This window comes from Mustela putorius, unplaced genomic scaffold (genome assembly GCF_011764305.1).
Source record: "Mustela putorius furo isolate JIRA1106 unplaced genomic scaffold, ASM1176430v1.1 tig00000174_pilon_pilon_pilon, whole genome shotgun sequence".
In the NCBI taxonomy this organism is placed as follows: Eukaryota; Metazoa; Chordata; class Mammalia; order Carnivora; family Mustelidae; genus Mustela; species Mustela putorius.
The window spans coordinates 27,234,944-27,253,383 of NW_025421304.1; the positions used below are offsets into that span (position 1 = coordinate 27,234,944).

The window sequence follows — 18,440 nt, forward strand, 5'->3', positions numbered from 1 at the left end:
GCCCCTGGCTGGGCCCCGGGGTTTTGAAGAAGGTCTCCAGAGGGAGACACAGACCAAGCAAAGCTTTTCTTTTCTTTATTTCTTTTTTCCAGCTTGATTTAGATATTACTGACAAATAACATGCAAGTATAGGTGTACAGCATGGTGATTTGACATGGGAGTATATTGTGAAACAACTACTGCAGGGCTTTATCTTTTGAAGGGCCTGGAGATGGGAGTCATTCTGGCCAGCCAGCTCCATCTTGCATGTAACCAGGCCAAAGCTTTCCCAACAGTGGCCTCAGACCTGCTGGTGAGAAGGGGGCAGGGCAGCGCATACAGGGGTAGAGTGAGGGGACCCGCCTGGCTCCTGGGGATGGAGGAGAAGCCAAATTGTGGACTTAGGAGAGCTAGACCATTTCTGCCTGACACTAAAGGCTGACCCCTCATTAATGGCAAATTCCTGCATCTCAGCTGATCCTCTGGAATTCCTTGGAGCATTTCGGGGCCAGAATCAAGAGGGTCCAGACAAGGAGGTTCCCAGGAGGCCTTGGGGGCTAGGACAAGTTCAGGCCTTGGCCACTGAGATTAAGGTCATCCCTCTAATTTCTACACCACTCCATGCCTACTTGGTCAGAATGGCCACTACCAAGCCCTTGGAGGACGAGATGGGTAAACTGAGCTCAGCGGTGTAGATGACATATCCAAGGTCACTCTACAGGTCAATCCCAATTCTCTTCAGTGTCCCCAAATATCCACACTCCCATGTGTAGTTGGTGTAAACCCTTTGGCTCAGGTGTTAACATCTGGGTCAGACATGTGCGTGTGTGCGTGCATGTCAGTGTGTGTCACCACCCCCACTTCCCTGTCAGTTCGTCCCTCTTCCTCTGCGCCGCTAGCACTCTGTTCATCCCATGATACCACTTCCTTCGCTGCACTGCAGTTACCTGTCTGTGTTCCCCTTCCTTGCAGGAGGCAGGACATAAGGGCGGGAACTTCCTGCTGCTCTTTGTCTACAGTGGAAACACATGAATTTTGTTAAATAAATACTGATGAATTCCTAATTCCACTCACTATACGTAGGTTACAGTGGTTTGGTCCAATTAAATGTGCAATCCTTTTATGAGCCACTAATGTAAAATTATGTTCTTCTGAAGGTTAGCAACTGAAAAACTATTTTGCTCAGCATTCCATGCCCATGGGGAGCCTGGCTGCTTGGACCACACAGCTTCACGGAAGCTCCTTGTGGCCACATGCTCTAATTGCAGGCAAAGGTCTCAAGAGTGGGTCTCGCAAATGAAGCGTATAAAAGAGAAATATTTTCACTTTGTGTATATTCAACACGTTTCTGCAATATACCAGCCCCTGCCTCCTTCACCTTCATGCTGCTGCCTTAGATGCTACAGGGGGACCTGCTCAGACTTGATGGGAGGTAAGGTTGGCAATACAGGATCTCAATTTGGCTCACCTACTGGGGTACCTTATTCCAGACGTTTGAGGGAGCACCTAGAAGGGAACATCATGAAGTGATCACGTTCATTTCCACATTTCCTACAGTGCACAACCTGTTCTGTTCTGGAATTGACTAACCCGCTAAGGATAGGCACCGTGTGTCATTCACTTCCATTTCTCCAGTGTCTGGCACAAGGCTTAGCACACAGTACTGTTAAATGTGGGAGTGAGCAAGCTGTGAACCCTTGCTGAGCACCTACTGTGTGCTAGGCCCCGAACTGGGGGCTGATCACAGGAACATCTAAAAATTGACCCTTGGGGTCAGAATGATCAGGTAAAAGGGACCTGGCTGGTAAAGGTGTACTTTCTGATGCCCAACCACTGGAATCATCCGTATCTTTGTTATTGTCATTTTGATTTCCCAATTTGATTTTATCCTTCAGAAGTCACCATTCTATCCTATTGTGTTTGGTGTTTGACACACATTAATCGTAACTTGGGTTGGTCATCACAGGAGCCTTTAACATTCTATTACCAAGTGTTTGTCATTTCCCATTAGTGATATGTTTAAGATCCCTAGGCACTTGTTCCTGGATAACTTGTCAAAATCTCTGTGGCCTTGCCGACCTCTTTATTTATCCTCCCAGAACTGTGGAGGGCATCGGGAACCCTAACATGACTTCCTAGAGAAAACATAGTGCGGCATCACGATCTCTTTCATTTTCTATCATCTTGCCCATCAAAACTCCTTTACTCATCAAGGGGCTCTCTCATAGCTGTGAAAGCTCCCTCCCCATTGCCTCACACCCTTCACAGAACTGCAGGGGCCTCTCCCTTCCTGCCTTTGTTTTCCATTGTTATCAGAAGCATAGCTAGGGAGAGAAATCTGGTGGTCATCAGTGACTACAGCTATTAGAAAAGATAGCTTTTTCTTCTAACACTCCGGCCCCCCGGGGAGAATGGGGTCTGGTTTCTAGTCCCTGCAGTTCACAGAGAAACAAGCACCATGAATTCATGATGGCAAATTCAGAAAAATTTCCTTTTGTGAAATGAGCTCTCTGCTAGGGAGGGGGCCACTGGCTGGCAGGTGCTGCATCTGAAAAGGACTGCAGGATTTGCAATGACCCTGACTGGGGCCCTCAGAGCAGTCACCCTGGGAGGCAGCTACCCAGGCAGGGGTGTCCCTGAGAAACCATGGCCCAAAGGATAACACTGCCTGCTTCCCAGAGCACAGAGAAAAGGACTCAGTCCAGTGGGCAAGGCTTCTGCCTCCTCCCCCACAGAAAAAGTCCTCTTAAGCTTTGTGTCTGAGTTTGAGCACTGCAGCTGTGCTTGGCCAGCCACTTGACACCGGCAGTGATGCTGGTAGCAGACCTCCCACCCTTCTACTGCCTAGGGCTTTCGTGAAGACCAAATGAAGGAAGAGGCTGTGCACCTTGTTGGAAAGCAGAGAGCAACGCTAGGTGTGCGGGACTGTGGTGCTGTCTGGCCACTCTCTCCACAAACTGGCTTTGGGTGTGCTTGGTCCCCTGCTCTACAGGGCAACCGTATGCCCACATTCGTGAGGGGCCTCAAATTGGTGCTTTCAGATTTCACATCCCCTCTTTTGCCTATGAACTTTTTTGGCTTTCTAGCACTTGTTAGCCTGATACCCAAGGCTTTCCAAACCATTCTTTCTAAACATCTATTTCCTACTGAAAACCTCTTCTCCATTTCAGGGCCCCCAGAACACATCATTGGCATTCCCAGCCCTGTTCATGGCCTCATAGTTTTCCTTTTCTTCCTCTTCACTATACTCACCCCTCAGAGCCTCTCCATATTGTATCCACTCTGGAAGACCAAGCAGAAGACCTCTACACAATTTAATCAATGAATCAACTTGTCCTCTTTCAAAATAATAGTCACTGGGTTCCTGCCGACCTTGAACCAGGGAGGCAATGATCACTGCCTTGAACCAGGGAGGCAGTGTTAAGAGAAAGTTTTGCAGTCAAAACCCCTGGGTTGGGGTCCTGGTCCCACTTCTTACTGCTTGTATGACCTTGGGCAAGTTAAAGTACCTGAGCATTGCTTTCCTCAGCTATAAAATAGGGATAATCATAGTATCTCTCTTGTGCATATAAAGTGCTGAGCACAATGCCTGATGCACTGTAAGCATTCAGTAAAGGACGGCTAGTATTACTCAAAGAACTTTCGTATAAGTTGTCATGCAATGGCCATAACAGCCCGGGGAAAGTAGGTTTTATTGCCCCAGATGAAAAAAAAATGAGGCTCAGAAAGGTTAAAGCACTTCCCTGAGGCTACACACTGGTGGTGAAGCTGAAATTCAGATTCAGGTCTTTCTGGCTGGGATCCATAGCTTTAACCAACTGCCATAGCCAATGTGCCTTAATCAGACCTCTTGTGCTTCCTTCAGCCCTTCTTCCTTGGTTTCCTCTGCACACTGACCTCTCTCTTCTCCTCAGCCAGACCCTGGGCTCTTGCAGAGCAAGGTTTATCGAAATGCGTCATTCTGTGTTTGTTGGGTGAATGAGAGGGAATGGATGGGAAAAATGCATTTGAATATCAGAACTTATCCCAAGAGAACATAGTATGGGGACTTAGGTCCCTGAAAGTCATGGGTCTCTCAACAGAACCATGAGTGAGCCTGTCTCCAGGATCTTCCCCACCTCAGTCCCCCACCACTTTGACCCTGGACATCTGACTATGTTACTCTCCTCCCAAAATACTTCTAGGGATCCCCATGTTTGCTATGTAACTAGTCTGAGTGTTTTCTCTAGAGTCCAACATGCTTCGTTGACGTAAATCTTCATTGAGCTTAACATACATTTCTTTGGCCCAGAAAGCAAATTTTTGGAAGAGGAATAGGTATTCAAGGACAGCAACAATGTTCTCCCTCAGAACTATACAGCAAGTGGACCCAGTGCCTGTTCTCCAAGCCAGGAGAACATGGTTCTCCTGGGACTATGGTTTCTAGATTTATGTCCCATTTATTTTTAAAGCAAAGCTGCATGTAAACTGCTCTAAACACTAAGGTCAGAATGTCAGAACTTCAGGATAAATATGGTAGAGAACAATGACCATTTTGCTGCTTGCATTACCATCCCAGGAAAGAAACCTCACATGTGTTAATGGAACAGAGAGAAGAATATGAAAGATTGGGTAGGATGCCCAAAGTTACTGAGAACCTACATTCTGGTGTAGACGCAATCAGATGAAACTGTCCTTTCATTCTCCTCAGGGACCAAGTAAAGATGGGGAATGTGGTAGTGAAAATGTAGAAAAGACCATGGACATTCTCAACAGAAAATTCTCTAATTAACCAGAAGTTCCCTATTAAAGAACCTCTGCAATTCCATTTCATGAAAGCTACCATTTTTTTAGCATCTACTATGTATGAGGTATTTCATTTGCATTATCTAATTTGGTCCTCACCACAACCTGCAAGAGCTCCATTTTATAGAGCAGACAACTGACAGTCTTTTATTATTTTTTTAAGATTTTATTTTTAAGTAATCTCTAGCCAAAGTGAGGCTTGAAACCACAACCCTGGGATCAAGAGCTGCACACTCCACCAGCTGAGCCAACAAGATGCCACGACAGCATCTTGATCACGGCCAATGGATAGCAGAGTGGCTTTGACCTCACATACGCCTGATTACTATCCAGGCTCTTTCTCCTAGAGCTTAAGGCTTATATTTCCCTGAGGAATCTTGGAGTCAAAGAGAGTTAGAGCTCTTGGATCATCTGTTATAAGTATACTTTGATCATCTTCTTCCTTAACTCATTTAGCAGGGGTCAAGACCTGTGCATAATGCAGTTAGCTAATTTGTTTATCCATTGTATGCTTATTTAAATGGCTTGAAATCTTTCCTCAGTATCATCATCTGCCAGAAAATTGGGGCCACATCAAGGTAATTCATGAGCTTATCCTGAGCAAGTATTTTCTTTTTTTGTGCAAGTATTTTCAATCATGTTTTAACTAGTAGTAAATCTTTTCCTTCATTTATCTGAAAATTGTTTGCTTATTCTCCTTCCTGTTGTCCCTGTCTTGTAAGATTCTATATGCCCCTTCTGATAGTAACAATAGCTAATATTAACTGAGCACTCATGACGTAACAACCACTATTCTAAGTGATTTTACTCAATCAAGGAGGTAGGCTCTGTTACCATCCTTATTTTACTGGTGAGGAAATGGAAGCACAGAGAGACTGATCAATTTGTCCAAGGTCACACAGCCCAAGGGGAAGAGCTAGTATTTATCTCAGGCTGACTGATTATAGAACCTACTTTGCTAAATGACTTAGTTTGTAAAGAATATTTCCTCCTAAGTGGAAGCACTCTAGAACATTCAGTAGAAATATAAGCTATAAATGCAAGCCACATATATAAAATTATATTTTCTAGTAGACACATTAAAAAGGTAAAAAGAAACAAGTGAAATTAATTTTAATATATTTTATTTAACTCAATATATCCAAAATATTATTTCAACTTATAATGTTCTCATTATTAATGAGCTATTATATATTGTTTTTCATACTAATTTTTCAAAATTGGGTGTATATTTTATACTTACAGTTCATTTCGGTTTAGATTAGCCACATTTCAAGTGCTCAATAGCTACATGTGGCTTGAATAACATGGATATAAATGGGCATTCTTCTTTCCATTTTTCATCTATGATTTGTTTCTGTTTCCACTTTAAGTTTTGCATTAAGATTAGACCCAAGGAGGCCTGGGTGGCTCAGTGGGTTAAAGCCCCTGCTTTTGGCTGAGGTCATGATCCCAGGGTCCTGGGATCAAGCCCTGCTTCGGGCTCTCTGCTCAGCAGGAAGCCTGCTTCCCCACCTCTCTCTGCCTGCTTCTCTGCCTACTTGTGATCTGTCAAATAAATAAATAAAATCTTAAAAAAAAAAGACCCAAGAAGCCTATATTAATGAAAACATACCCTTTGGATAATTTGATGGGCAGAGCATCAGTTGAGTACAGTGGAGAGAATTTAGGAATTAATAAATTACCAAACCTGGAATTACTAAATTTAAATTACTAAAACCTGGGTTCTAATCCTCATCTTTGCCACTACTGGGCTGTGTGGGGCCAGTGGCAAACCTCAATTTCCTTTAGCCTCTTTCCTCATGTTAAAGAAGAGATGATGGTTTATGATTATTAAGGTTCTTCCCACTTCTAAAAACTCTTTCTGCTTGTCAGGGGTTTTGCATCTGTTTCCACTTTCCATTCAAGATTCTTGTATGAAAGAGCTCATCCCAAGTTGGGGACTACATTCGCTATGCCCAGCTCTGTGCCTGGCACATTGCAGACACAGGAATGTTTGTTGAATGAATAAAAATCCTGTTCTTTGAGGGAGCTGTGAGTTTCCTAGTTTTTGCCAGAATGCCTATAGCAGCCTTAATAATTAATTACACTTTTATTTCCTTTCTCATATTGGCATAAAGTCTTGATGATCAAAGTTTTCTGAAGGCCAAAGCCAGAATTAAAGCCATTTCCTGATCCTGTTAGCAAAGGAGATGGTGCTCAGCTGTAGGCATGGCTTCCTAGAGACCCCTGCAAATAGCTTTCCTCTTAATACATGCTGTTCTGATGTTGAAAAGAGTTAATTAATGACTCTAAATAAGAAAACAATCAAATCTGTCTGCAGTCATATGAGTCACAGCAGACCCAGATGGGGACCCAGGTCCTTGGCCTGCAAGTGCCCTCAGGAAAAGCAATAGCAGCCTTGTTCCATGCATCAGAGTCTTGCAAAGCCCCAATCTAGAAGGGGGAAGGAATTACTCAAAATGGATTGGAGGCCCAGCCTGATAAGAGGCATTTTCTTAAAAGGTAAGGCCCCCTACCTATGCACTGTGCAGACTGAGATCGAGAGAGGAGAAAAACCAAGTCTATTCCTCCTCTCCTCTCTTTAGACACCTAAACAAGAGTTACTAAATGGAGAGTTCTCAGGCACAGGACTCTTGTGTGTGTGGCAAGACTGGGGCAGTTGGGGCATTACCACCCTGGCAGGACCATAGGACATGTGGCCTAAAGCATACCAAGCCTCAAACCTGCCTACCTGCAAGAGTCCTGAAGCAACATATGAAGGCAGAACAATGGTTATGATGACATGAGGGCAGGAATGTGATGAATCCCTGAGATTAGCAGCAGCTTACAACAATGCAAACTTCTTTTGGTGTTAGAGATGGTAAAAACATGAGACTGGCAATAGGGAGAAGGAGTCTTTTATATCCAAGTGTCCCTCAGCAGTGGAACAGGACTGTAGCAAATAAAGATAAGCCCTATTTCTTTGGCTCTACGTGTACTCTGTGCAATAGTATCAGCCTCCTCATTGTTCCCCCATTCTTGCAGATTATTAAAAATACATTTTGCTGCCATCCTTGATTGGCTTCTTGTGAAATTCTTCCACTCTGGAAAGAAAACTCTGGGATGCTGGCCATGAGGGTCATTATACTCCCCTTTCTCCTCCTTGGTGATCAAGTGCAGGTATCCTTGTGTCAGGATAATATGTAAAGTATTATGGTAATATCCTTGAAGCATTCGAAAGGACTCTTTATGGCATATTCTGAATCTTTGTTGGTTCCCAATCCATTCCTCTAAAACTTCATTAGAATCTCATATAGGACAGTTTAAAACTTCAATTTGGCTTCAACAATAGCAATAGGAAAAAAGAGTGGTAAGAGGAGGCTCTGGAGTTTCAGAGATCTGGGTTGGAATCTAAACTCTGTTCCTTCTGATCTCTGTAAGCATGGGCAAGCCCTTTTCCTCTCCAAGCTTTATTTCCTCATCTTGAAAGTGGAAATACCACCACCACCTACCTCATAGGACTGTGAGGATTAAATCCATTCTCACATGTGAAAAGCCTGACTCAGAAATGTTTCCTCTTATTATTAGCTTGTAATTCTTTAAATAGGGTTTGCCGGTGGGTTCATTTGAAGTGATGCAATAAAGGCCTCTATAGCTCTGTTTCTTCCTCTTTCTTTCTGGGATGAGCTTTGGGGAAATCCTCACAGAGGCCATGGTCCTCGGAGCTAGCTTCTACTCCATGCCCTAAATCCTGCCTTCCCACTGGAGGGGTTGGACTAGTGCTCCAGAACCTTGGACAGCTCCTCTCATTTGCGCCTGCAGGCAGCCTAAACCAATGGCAGAGATTTGGGGGATTTCCTTAGAAAGACTGCATTAGTGCTTGGATTTAGGAATCCCAAGGGCTTCATTCTCACTCCCAGCATGCATGCTATTTTCTTGCATCCTCAGATTCTTCAACACAACCAGCTCTCCTGGAGAAATTCTGAGGAGCATCTCCTCAGAAACCTGTTAACTACACCTATAAGATTTACTAAATCTTCACCCCCTTTCCATCTCTCCTGTGAACTCCAAGGATTTTTTTGAGCCCAAGAACAGAAACACCACCCACATCTTCCTGTATCTGCTGATATTTAATTTGTTTGGCTTCTGTACAAGGATTAAACAGTCTTGATTAACTTCAAGTGAAAGTAATAATGTATGAGCATGAAGAAAGGTTTTACAAGACAAAGAGATTCAGGTATGAATTAAAAGAAACATAAAATAATGTTATTGCCTGTAGGTGATGTTAAGCACCATTCTCTAATCAGAATAAGCAGGTGGTTCAATTTATGAGATAATTTAGCTTTTCACTCTCTAATGCAGAACACAACACACATATGCAGTCACCTTATGAACAGGCAAGGAAGAGATTAAGTCCTATTTTTACTTTATGATACTGAGTCACATAGTTCAATGCAAATCACATGGATGCCAAAGTAGGAACAATACCAGGTATTTAAATACCGCCTTTCCTTTGAGGAGCTCTAAAGATTTTGTGGCTGTGTGAAATCCCTTCAGAGCAATTCTGGGAGAAGAGACACATATCACCAGATGAGGATTTAAGACAGAGCATGTTTCATCCATCTTTCCTACTCCCGTTGCTAGGTCTAGAAGAGCCAGTGTTTGCCAGTCCTGTGCACTTAGTAATAGCCTCCTGAGTTCTGCATTTTCTGGGCCATACTGTCAACCAGTAAAAGAAGGCTTATCTTTGAAAATATTTTATTGACTGATAATGAGGAAGAGAAGAGGATAAGCTGCAATAAGAAAAGGGGGTGGGAATCATAGTGAGAGAGGAAGAGATGAGAGATGCCTAAAACACCCTGAGCTTGGTAAGTATTTTCTACACATTTTCCTCATAAACAGATTTGAGGTCCACCCCTGGACAGAAACTCGGACAAAGACATTTTGGCTCTCTTTAAATACTTCTTCCCCCTTCTTAAAAAAAAAAAATGTTTTATTGATTTATTTGACAGAGAGAGAGAGAGGGCAAGCGAACATGCAAATGAGAGAGCACAAGCAAGAGGAGCGGCAGAGGGAGAGGGAGAGGGCTCTACAGGCTCCCTGCATGGGGTTCAATTCCAGGATCCTGGGATCGTGACCTGAGCCAAAAGCAGATGCTTAACGCACTGAGACACCCAGGTATCCCCTTAAATATTTCTGTATGGGCAAGGGTAGTGGAGTTCTACTGCTTGAACTAGTTTGAAGGAACTGCCATCAATAACATCAACCTAGGATTCCAAGGGCAGACAAGGAGCCCCAAAATAAAAGGGTTTGTGGTTTTCACCTGACATTGCCCATACCCACCCTGAACCACCACACTATGGAGGAGCGTTAGTTGTAAAATTACTACTTTTCCCAGTAGAGGTCGCTGTGGGTACTGGCAGTGGATACTTGCAGAGACTGGACCAGGCAGGGCTGGGCTGGATGGTGGCTCTACAGTCTGGTAATTGCTCTTCCTATGGTTCCACTGACAATGGTCTAGCCCCTCATCCTATGGAAAGGGGTTCTCTGGTTGGGATTGTCTCAAAGCCACACAACACCTTTGCTATAAAAGTAGTATGAAATTGAGGTCACTTGCTGGGAATGGGTTTGTCTTGGAGGGCTGTCCTTATCATCTAGGGGTGTCGCCTCATAGTGGTATCTCTGTGTCTCACCTGTTTTCTGTGAGTATACCTTGTATTACTGAGAGGCCACTTGCCACTGACCAGCAGCCCCAGATATATGAAGGCCAAATTGACAAAATTTGCCTTGCCACAAAATCTGTCACCCACATCATAAGGCACTGTGATGATGAGCACCCCAAGCCCCACCTGGAAGCCCATGTGGAGGGGTGGGGTGGAATTCTGGGCCCCAGAGCAGCCTATTACAGCAGGTTAAGGTTTCTGAGGGATGGGAAGGGCTGGGCAGTGGTACTAGATGTTAGGGTCAGACCTGAGACCCCAGAAAGGCTGAGGAGGGCTCCACATACTTGTGAGGTCCTATCTTCTAGGCCACACCCAAGTATGCAGGCTAGGCCCAAGGCAGCCTGAAGCTACCCTCATCTCTAGGGCACCCACTGGGGCCCTAGGCTATTACTGTGGCTTTAGAGTGGAAGGGGCTACCACCCTGCCCCACCCCCAACATCTAAGGTCAGCAGTAAGTGGTTCCTCTTCTCACAGGCACACACAGCTAGATTCACAAGCTCACCATGACACACACATGAACACTGGAGCACACACAGGCACATTCACCCAGTCATACACATTCACGCACTCTGACCCACATCATCACCCATGCAAACACACGGTGACACAAACACAAACCTCGGAATCAAACTTCACCTAACATGGTTGATGGGGCATGGGGGCATCATCCAGTCAGGATGCTCCTCCAGACCGTGCCCACTTAGGTCTCCTGAATCCTGGGACCCTCCCCTCCAGGTGGAGCCCCCGGCCTCTTCGTGTCCTCGTGGTCACAGGTCTTGAATGTCCAGGGACCCTGATTACCATCGCACACCCGGCATCCTGGGGTGCCGGGCCGGCGCAGGGGGTGGTGTACCGGAAAGAAGGGTGCGGGGCATAGTACCCAGCCAGGGCGCAGCCGCCTCCTCCCTCGGGATTTTCCATCCCGGCTCGCGCAGGCCCGAGAGGAGCGAGCGAGCGCGCTTTGTCTCCCTCCCGGCTCCTGGCATGTTTCCGCGGAAGCTCTCCGCGCCGCGCCCGGAGCCCCCCCTTCCCTGGCCGCGCCCCCCGCCCAGCGGGTGGCGCAGGCCCGCCAGTGCTGCGACCGCCGCTTTGTCCTACGGAGGATGCTTGGGCAGAGCGCAAAAGCACAGTTCCCTAAGCGGCCGCCGCGCGCCCTGGAAGCAGGTTTCGGTAGCCAGATCTGGGGCGCTCCCAGCGTGAGACCTAGCAACCCCAAAGGTCTAGAGGCTCAGGGGGCATTTGCCCCGAGCTTCGGACTGCTAGAGAAGGGACCCACCCCGTCCCGCCCGCACATGCCCATCCGCGTCTGGCTGCCGCGGTGCAGGAGCCGGGTCGCCGGGCGGGGCGGGACGGGGCGGGGCAGGGAGGGTCGTCTCCACTTTTGGCCCCTGGCCTGGATCCAGGTAGAGAGGGCCTAGGGGTAAGGCTCAGGTAGGGAGAGGTCGGGAGGATTCCCTCCACCCCTCTTACTTTCCCCCACCGCACATCCACACCCAAGCCACTCGGACCGCAGGCGAGGGGCCCTGAGCATGGAGAAGCCCCAAGAATCCGTCAGTACCGTCCTGTGCCGGCGACTTCAAGCACGGTGGGGAGGGGTCTCCCGTTTTTAGCTCCTCACATCCCAACCCCTCCCCCCAATAACCTAGGCGGGTCCAAGTGGGAGGGGAAAGAGTCCCCTGTCTCCATCACCATCCCGTTTCTCCTCTTCACAAAAACCTAGGTTTCAGGAAAGGGGTGGGCACGGAAAGGATCTTTCTGACATCCCAAACAGCCCCTCCTCAATAAGCCCAGGAGGTCTGAGCGGAGGAGGAGGAGTCCCCCGGTCTCATCCATCACACCCAGACTCCCTTTGTAACCTCAAGCAGTACAGGTGTTATGGGGAAGGGTCTCCCTGCCTCTCAACCTTTCATCCCGTAACACTCCCTCCCATTCTCAATAATCCAAGCAGCCTCGTTTTCAGGCATGGGGGTGGGGGAAGGCTCCAGGCTCCTCAACGCTCTCTCAGTGGCGGGGAGGGGGGGTTCCCCCCAGCCTTTGCCCCTCACACACTCTCTCGCATTGCCTCTCCACCATAAAACAAAAACTAACCCAAGCTGCTTTGACTTCAGGCGCTGGGCCGGCCACAGGGAGGCCCTCGAAGAGTCAGCAGCTCTGCGGGACAGATGGTCTTGTAGGTGGTGAGGAGAGGTCCCATTAACTCCCCAGGCCCCCTCATATCTCAGTTCACCGCCCCCCCCCCATAAAACAAAAGCGAACCCAGCAGCACCGACCTCAAAGAGGAGGGAGGGCTGTCAGCGCTCGGTAGCGCAACCAGCTCCTCCGGGCTCCTCACTGCCCCGGCTTTCCCGCGGTGGCTCTTGCGGTGCTGGCGGCGGCTGCAGCGGCGGCAACAGCTACCGCGGCTCTTGCGTCCGGAGGCTTCCTCGGACTCAGCACCTGGAGCGGCGAACAGCTCCGCGCCTCACTCCGCTGGCTCCGCCTCCTCTGCCCCGCCGTAGCCAATGGCGATCCTATCTCCGCCCAGGAGGCCGCCCACTGATGGGAGGGCCTTCTCCTCTCTCTTCCCCCCCAGCCAGCTGGGTTCTCCGAGTCTTCGTCGTGACCGCGTCCCCGTGAGACTGCCAGAGTTTTCCCACAGCCCTCTGGAACTCGTAGTCCTTTAAGAACGCGGAGGGGGCTTATGTCGCGGGTGGGTAACCGAAGGTGGACTGCATTTCCCAGGATGCATGAAGAAACTGAGGCGCTGAGGAGGGCGGGAGGACTGTTTCCATAGCAAAGGCGGCTGGTTGGGGATGGCTGACAGAGAAATGAAATGGGGCAGGCCGCGGTACCCTCGGATTGTGCGTGACTTTGGACAGCCTCTTGGGAGGGCGTTTCGATTTTTTTTTTTTTTTTTCTCCTCGATGCCCACCACAGGACTCTGGGCCTCAGTTTTCCTATCTGAGAAGAAGGGCGTGGATCCGTACCCCTGCCCACAGTCCGCAGTGATGGGGCAAACCGAGGTCGAGCCGCTTTGGTTTGCCCAGCAAAGGTGAGAGAGGACGGAGGAGACCTGTGGCTTCAGAGTGTGGCCTTCCGACTTTATCCCTTTATATTCGTCTCGATTTATCATAGAGGAGCGCTTTGCTTTAGGTCATATCCCTTGAACCGTCAAGGAGGCCTTCTTATCCAGTCTTCCCCTCCCGGACTCTTCGCCTCGGTACCAGCCCTGATACGGCAGCATTTCCCGCACGGTAGCCAGAGGGCGCTACTCAGGCTCCCCATTGCCTGTGGAATCAGCCCACACGCCTCTCAACATTGCTCTAAAAGCCCTTCTAAATCTGGTGACCCCCTTGTTCTTGCAACATTTTGAACTTCTCTGGTAGCTGAGAGGCATTAACCACCCGTTTTCTCTAGCTGTGGTAGTTCCTTCCACCCTTGTACTCGACTCACCCTTCACACTCTTCAAGCCCCAGCTTAAACGTTGCCTCGTCCCTGAAGCCTTCCTAGATGCCCACTCCATATTAGGTACCCCACCTTTTGTGTGAGCCGCGCCCTCTACTTTTTCTATTTTACTTGCGTGTTTATGTATCCATCTTCCACATTAGATTGTAAGATCTGCAGGACAGAGGTCAATTGAACGGTAATTGAATTTTACTCCTAAGGTTGCACATTTCCCATTGCTGAAAGCGTTCAACTAGAGGGATGACACCTCAGTGAGGAAATGTTTATGCCATTCATACAGTGGATTGGAATTTTGCTTGAATACTTTGGGAGCCCTTAACAATCCTGTGACGCTAGGGATTGATAGATTCGTGCCAATCATTACTTGGAAGTCTTGTCAATTCTCCCTAAATGTCATCAGTTCTTCGTGTTCCTCTATTTCTAGCTGTTTGCCCTTCTCCTTTCTGTGCCTAAATTCCCTACCTCCCACTCCCTTTCTGAGAAGGATCTTCTGCCCCTGTCAGTTATGTAGTAATGACAGTCTGAGATCCCTGCCCTTCTTTCAGTTCTCTGCTCAGCGTCATAGGGCCCTGGTGGTGATGTTCCCCCCTTGCTAGTAAATGTTTTGTTGTTGTTTTGTTGTTATTGTTATTTTTCTGGATCTTTTCCCACTCAGGGCTCTGGTGTTGGCCAGATGGTCCAATTAATCCCACACATGCTTCATATGTCACCCCATCCAGACTTTTGGGTGTATTTCAGCTAAAGCATTCTTGGGAGAATTCCTTAATATACGGGTATAATTAATTCATGGCCAAAGAAATGACCAGGGCGACTGTTACCCTGAACCTGATTCAAACCAAAGAGACAGAGCCTGAAGAAAATAAACCCTGTCATCCTTGAGTTGATGACATCCACAGAGGGAAGACTAGGCTGGGGGAATGAGTCAAAGGGATTATATTTGGGGAAGAACTAACAGGAAGTCTAAGAGGCATGGCAAAGAGGCTTTGATCCAGGCTAAACCATGAGGGAAGGCCACCAAAGCTGGGTAAACAGATGAGGCCTCATTACTGAAGATGAGAAAACTATAAGGAGGCAGGGGGAAATGGAATTTATGCTGACAAAGAGTGTATAATTCTGTGGATGCAGTGAGAGTAGAGATGGTTGGAAAACAGGTGGGAGAAGACTAGACCACAAGGTGGGCATCAACAGAACTTTGGCAGAGTATCAACAGAAGGCTAGCAGAGAAGACTACCTGGAGCTACACTTGAAACTCTGAAGGTCACCTTAGCACTTACTGTTGCAAATAGTGAGGAAGCCAGGGTACCATGATTCTTCCAGAAAGCAGGAACTAAAATAGCATTGGTCCAGCCAAGTAGAGTAAGGAAAGCTGGATTCTAGTTCTGATTTTGGCTATGATTAGATGTGTGACCCTGAGCTGGACCTGATTCTTCAGTTGTAAAATGCTACTTGTTGGTGTTAGGGAGCAGCTAATAAGATAGAGGTGGGGGAATCAAAACCCAATTACTAGCTATGTGACCTTGCACAAACTACATTTTCAGATGTGTAGTTTGCTTTATTTGACTATGTTGTAATAGGTAAGTGAAATGCCTTATGTAAAGCACTTCACAAAATTAGGCATTTTAACAAATGTGCTTCATCTTGGATTATCAGAAATTGGTTTTACTGTGAACAAACAAGCATGAGGTAATGTCCTGGGTAATCTGGGTTCAAATTTCCATTCTTGTATTCATTGTATCATTTTGGTCAGGCATATGCCCAATATATTTGTTTCATCATTTTTTAAAGGGTGGCTTTAGAGCAGAGAAGCCTAAGAGAATGGAATTCTAACTGCTTGGAAGTTAGAGTTATACAGGATTCCAGGGGAACATTAAGTTAGTCTCCTACATTGTTAAAGGGGAAAGAAAGTGAAGTTCCATAAGTCTTTTAATTAAGCAATGAGGGGATTAACTGGAATGTTGAATCTCAGATGTGGGGTTTGAGTGATTAGCTAGGGCTGAGTGTTGAAGAGCCTAGTATTGTTGTAGTATACTAGGGTAGTATCCTATAGCTTTATTCTAAAAATAATGAAAGTTTTTAAGGAGGGATGCATTTTGAAAAGGTCTAGGGCCCGTGCGGAGAATGGACAAAAGATGAGGCTAGGATGTAGTTTAGAAGCTGCTATGGTGACCCAGCACAGTATCTATGAAGATAGAAAAGAGAGGGCAGATCTGAGATGTATTAAGGAGGTAAATAGTAGGAGAACTTTGTGAGTGATGAGCTGAGGGCACAGAGGAGAGTGGTGAGTCAAGGGTGATGCCCAGATGTCTGTCTTGGGAAGCTGGGTGGATGGATGGTGGTATTTCCCCCTGAGGTGAGGAATAGTTAAAGAGCGGGTGGGTTTCAGGTGAGCAGGAGACATCCAGGTGAGATGTCCAGTAGGTGATTTGGAGCTTGGCTTGGGAGAATGCCTTAATATTTGGAAATTCATGGCCAGAGAAAAGATAACCAGAGGGACTATTACCTAACACTAACTAAGACCAAAAAGATCCTGAGAGCCAGTCATCCTTGAGAGATGTGATCCAGAAAAAGAATCTTAAGTTATCAACTTAGGAGCATATACTCATAATCAAAGTCATGGGAATGGATGAAATTCTTCACTAGAGAGGGTCAGTGAGAAAACCAGAATCCCTTGGGAAATACCAGTGTAGCTAACTCTTGGGGAAATTTTTTTTTAAAGATTTTATTTATTTATTTGACAGAGACACACACAGTGAGAGGGAAGACAAAGGGAACACAAGCAGAGGATGTGGGAGAGGGAGAAGCAGGCTTCCCACTGAGGAGGGAGCCCAATATGGGGCTTGGTCCTAGGACCCTGGGATCATGAGCTGAGCTGAAGGCAGACAGTTAATGACTGAGCCACCCAGGTGCCCCTTGGGGATGGTTTTGTAGGGGAGGAGGGAGAAAATCAGAAAGGATGTAGAGTTGAGAGACAATTTTGTTTTAAGTTGGGAGAGATTAAGGACATTCAAAAATGCTGATGGGGAAAAGCCAGTAGAGGGGCAGTTGAGGATAAAGGAAGGGAAGGGTTGAAGGATAGAGTGAGGTCAGCAGGAGGGTGGGAGGTGGTGGGGTTCAGAGGCAGTCTCAGGCAGTCTCAGGCCAATTTTCCTTTAATATGGGAAGGGGAGTTGGAGATGCAGGTAGGTTGTAGGTCCCTAGGTAGATAGTTGGGAGGTGGGCTCAGGAAAGGGAGGCATTTCATACCCAGTGGCCATTATTTCTCATATGATGTCAGAGACAAGGATATATGCTCAGCATGACGAAATGGGATGGAATGGAAAGCTTGGAAAAAAGAGTGAAAATGTTCAAAATAGCTGCTGTGGAAAAGAGAAGGGAAAGCAATAGCAACCCTCAGGCCCCACAGAGCAGTGGTGAGGGCCTGCTGAGGTTGAAGGCAATGGGTTTGTGGTAGGCAACTAATTTGTAGGGTTGTAGGCTTTCTTCAGCTTCCTCTCAGCCCTGAGATAGATAGGGGGAAGGCTATTGGTGAGGCTTACCCAGGTCTTGGCTTTGCTGGAAAGCCAAAAAGCAATAAAGTTGGAGATATTGACAAGAGAGGTAGAAGTGCTGGTCTACCAAGAGGAAGGGGGTGAAGCAAGGATAGAGTGGGCAGATGAGAGGGGTGGGGTTCTCAGTGTAGTGAGAAGATAGATGTGATGGGTGGGAAGGATGAGCAGGGAGGGCAGGCAGTGCTGAGTAGAAGGAAAGGAACTCTGGTCAAGGGCACCGGCAGGGTGGTTGGAATGGACAGAGGATTGTCAGGGGAAAGCATTGAAAGGCAGTTTTGTAGGTCACCAGCAGGTCTCCCAGAAAGATGGATGCTTTGAAGGAGAGAGGAACCCCAGTAGCCCTGTGTCAAACTGTATAGTGAGTGGGAAGGTAACAGATGGTAAGGAAGAGGGAGAGGATGCAGAGACCTCTGACATGAGTGTCACAGAAATCAAGATACTGTGGAGCCAGAAAAAGCCCTCTTACCCTCATAAGAGTCATGAGCTTTCTTATACATATTCATGGAGATATCTCAACATCATCTACACGTGACCAGTTTTATACATACGTAAAACTCAGAATGTCTAGGAATAAACGAAATCATAAAACAGTTCTAGATTTCATGGTGAAGTTGTAACAACCAAGTTCCTGCAATTTACATTTTGGTATAGTGTGTAGATTTGAGTATGTGCATACCAACTAGAAAATGTGTTTAAGAATTTTGCAAATTTCATTTCTTAGCAACGATTTGTTTTCTCAGTTTAGAACATAAATTAGAGAACTTGTGTTGATTCTTTTTTCAAATGTAGAGCTTAGAGCTTAATTCATGCCTTTGAAATGCCATGAATTTGAAATGCAGCCATTTTCCTTTCTGCATCCTTGAAAAGGATTACAAAGATTTTATTAGTTTTTTGGATAATCTTGCCAGCACATGCAGACTTTCCACAAGGGTCTCCTGTCAGTAATGTTGGGTTGTGAGGGATGCTTTAGGAGTGTTGG

General features: G+C 46.7%; 2 protein-coding genes across 3 annotated transcripts in view; one reads left to right on the top strand and one right to left on the bottom strand.

Moving 5' to 3' along the window:
• The window catches only part of SMPD3 (sphingomyelin phosphodiesterase 3), an 81,236-nt gene extending 68,319 nt beyond the window's left edge, over nt 1–12,917 (bottom strand). For both annotated transcript variants that reach the window (XM_004744510.3, XM_013052259.2), the window contains exon 1: nt 12,740–12,917. The gene's annotated coding sequence lies outside the window, so the exon portion shown is untranslated. The remainder of the gene's footprint in view (nt 1–12,739) is intronic.
• A 163-nt stretch (nt 12,918–13,080) lies between these two features.
• Nucleotides 13,081–18,440, top strand: part of ZFP90 (ZFP90 zinc finger protein) — a 98,969-nt gene continuing 93,609 nt past the window's right edge. The window contains exons 1-2 of the mRNA XM_004744523.3: nt 13,081–13,158; nt 13,386–13,500. The gene's annotated coding sequence lies outside the window, so the exon portion shown is untranslated. The remainder of the gene's footprint in view (nt 13,159–13,385; nt 13,501–18,440) is intronic.